General features: G+C 31.6%; 1 non-coding gene across 1 annotated transcript; it reads right to left on the reverse strand.

Annotated features, from left to right (window-relative positions):
- Positions 1 to 3,414: 3,414 nt before the first annotated feature.
- TRNAT-GGU (transfer RNA threonine (anticodon GGU)) lies at positions 3,415 to 3,488 on the reverse strand. The gene has a single exon. It is a non-coding gene; the product is annotated as a tRNA-Thr (tRNA).
- Between the last annotated feature and the right edge of the window lie 213 nt (positions 3,489 to 3,701).

The raw sequence follows: 3,701 nt of genomic DNA on the forward strand, positions 1-3,701 counted from the left end.
GATACAATTCGTGGGCTTATCTTGATTAAGTAGCAGACAAGTAAAATTAGCAACAACACAAAAAATTCTATATGTTATGCCTATTTAAAAAGTGACAAATATTCTGTTAAAATATTCTGTACACTCCATAACAATACTGAACGTTTTTAATTAGATGAATCACGAATGAAATCATTTTTTATTTCAATCAATCCAATTCAAATGTTAATTACTAAGAACTGCATCTATTGCTTTTATAGCTTAGTTTGTTAATCTATTATAGATAGATTAAATTTGAAAGATAAATATTTTACTTTTTGCCGAATGGCAATAGTCTCAAATGTAAAGTGAAACAACGCACTGACCGTGGCGATATTTATTTAAAGTGAATCGATGAAAATCGTGTTTAGAGATTAATGGCGCCTTTGAACTAATAAAATGATACACGATATCACAACCATATACAAAATGACAACCACCAACGATTGCGAAAATAAAGGTCGGGTAAGAACTTTTAAGCCAAGTAAGGGTGGGTACATACATATATGTATGTAATATAAATCAGTCCGATATACAATAATTCGAACATTCGATGGCTAATCGTTTTCAAATTATGCGAGATTCACGCATACGTACGTACATACATGCAAAAAACATACGCACGTACATACATGCAAAAAAACATACGTACGTACAAAAGTCAATGCCTTTTGAAGCGCACTGAAATCCATTTTAGTATACGTTTAGAAAAAAGAGGCCTTTATTCTGTGCTTACGTGCAGATGTCAAGGTAAAAAGTTGTCAAATTGGTTCGGGAACGCTCAAAATTGGTATTTCTGTTGAAATATGATACCCAAAATTTTTCATGATTACAGTACTTCTTCTGCTTTGTATAAGGAGGTAAAATCGAGCTTTTGCTCATTTAGAATCAATGATTTTGTTTTCTGTAGCCTTCTTTACATTTACCAAGTTCAAAGTAATAAAAATAATACAAAAATCACAAAATAGAAATTTAACAAAAATAATAATAAGTTATTTGTATTATGATTGTGTTGTATGTTGTATGCTGTATATATTATAGAGAAAAATGCAAAGGGGCCGATGACGAAAATCATTCTTCTGAACGTGATCGATGCAAGGAAAAGGTTGGCAATCCCTACTCTAGAACTTTCCTTTACTTGAAATTAATTAAGATGTCTTAAAATTTCATCACATCAGTTAGCATTTGACTTCTGATGAAGTCAGTACTCCTGAGACAACGGAAAGTAACAAGAAGCAGTCTTCATCTCATCATTTCAAAGCTACTTTGCAAAACAGAAGTCGAAAAACTAGAAGGTTAGGGTGTTAAGTTCATTTGCAAGTTATTTAGAGGCTATTTTCAACTAATTTGATAAGTAGCGAGAAGGGTCATGAAAAACAGCTTCTCCTTCCATCTCCCATTTCACTATCCTACCTAATATTGATTGCATCGAAACATAAAAGCCAATTGAAAAACTCGAATCTTATCGAGGCAGAGTGGCATTTGTGTGTTTAGAAGGAGTTTTTTCCCTGATGTAAGGGACAGACAGATAATGGGGAGTTTGATTTGATATCGTACATGATTAAGGAAAAAAAAAAACTTCTGCTCTTATTTCAGGTCATTAGTATTCGTGTCTTCTGCAATTTGAAAAAACACTCTACTTATAAAGCTTACTAACCTAATTTGACATTTATCTCATGTATAAACCAGAGAGAAACTGGAAAGAATCCATGCTAAGAAAGAAAAATAATTTGGAAGAAAAGTTGGGGGGAAAGCAGGAATAATTTTGCTTCCTTTATTAGAATTTATAGACGCCAATCGATAGCGTTGTAAATTTTGTAAATATTTAAATCCTTTAAATGCATCCTTGATTTTGTATATTGTGTTGGGATTGTGCATTGGCAACACTGCATATTTTTTTTATTCAAGGAGATATGCATAATATTCATATGGATAATTTTTACCTTTTACAATTTAAAAAAAATATGCTTTAATCAGAGCTTTTGGGACAATTTTTTAAACTTTTTTTTTTGTCAATTTTTATGCGTATTTAAGTAACTATGCGAATTAATGTTTTGCATGAAATATATCTTTATGTTGATCCTTTTAGGAACAGTATTGAATTTTGTGATTATACGTATATTCTCAATTTTCAAAATGGAATAAAATTTCTGAAGTCTCAAAAATTGTTCAAAATTTAAAAGAAAATTCAAAAGAAAATTTGAATTTCAGAAAGGTTTTGATATTCTTAATCATGATGCAGGAATGTAACGAAGTAAGATTAATACACTGAAAATAAGATTTTTGTAAAACGATTATTTCGCACATGATATTCGTTCAGTAAAACTGCCCAGTTTAAACGCATGAAATTCTTAGGATTCTAATACACATTTGTCTAAACAGAGCTTTTGTAGGTATATATGTAATATATATTGCAGATAATTGAAGGCAGATTTCGAAATATTAGCTTTTACAAAACATTGGGTATTAGATCACATATTTTAGATTATACTGTTGCATGTTATGTTCTTACTCTAATCGCATTCTTCAGAAATTAAATTGTTCGTATAATTATCCCTTCTGCATTTTCAAATAATAAAATTAGAGGGAAAAAGGGAAATTGTGCGGTATATTATCTAATAACTGCATATACAGATATACAACTAGATTTTCTTTTATTTTTAATATAATCTTTCCAACACATTGCGAAAGCAATAAAAATCACATCTGTTATAATAATTGATCTTTAACGAGCGAAGTACTTCTGAACTTACGATGATATAGACATTATTTTCGCGTTTATAACATTAAACGAGGATCATTTAACGGAATTTATTTTTACAAAATCTTTTTATGTAATATATTTACAGTACGAAGAGAAACACTTCGTAATTACAATATCATGACATGTTTGTGCTATTAGAATTTGAGCAAGATAATTATTTGAGTACGCAAAAAATGTAAATTTCTGACAAATTTTCATATTTTTTCTTGAGATGATAACACTATTCATTTCTGCCTCCCCTCACATCTCTGCAATTTTTCTTGAATTTTTTAAAATTTTATCTAAAGTCTATTTCTAAATTGGCAGCCCGTTTTCTTCAAGAAAAGCAATTATACTGTAGAGACATTAGGCAATTTTTGGAATCAGGCAAGATGAAAAATGAGCAATCGCCTTCGCCACGGACCTCTGGAAAACCGGCCCAGCGTGCAGAACCACTACACTAAGAAGGCACGCTAGGAAAGCGTGAGAAATACATTATATACTCTCCTTTTTAAAGGGTGACTCTTTTTTTTAGGGGACCCAATCGCTAAATCCTGGGTGTGGAGGAACCTCATGTAACACTCTTTTAGTTCGGGTGCCACTGTAGAGACATTAGGCACTTTTTGGAAACAGGCAAGATGAAAAATGACAAACGCCTTCGCCGGGAATCGAACCACGGGCCTCTGGAATACCGGTCCAGAGTGCAGAACCACTACACTACGAAGGCACTCTAGAAAAGCGGGAGAAATACCTTATAATACAATAATGTAGAAATCCAAATAGGAAAACTACCCATTGTAAAGCATTATTTATAGATATCCCCATTGCATAAGATACACATAAGTTAAATAAAAAGAAAAGAAGAAAGGAAGAAATGAAGTGAAATCGTAATTGCATAATCTGGATATGACTATTCTGTAAGTCGAAGCGTTCGAAATAT

This window comes from Stegodyphus dumicola, chromosome 4 (assembly GCF_044657685.1).
Source record: "Stegodyphus dumicola isolate Sdum_Otavi_A_Nest chromosome 4, ASM4465768v1".
Taxonomy (NCBI): domain Eukaryota; kingdom Metazoa; phylum Arthropoda; class Arachnida; order Araneae; family Eresidae; genus Stegodyphus; species Stegodyphus dumicola.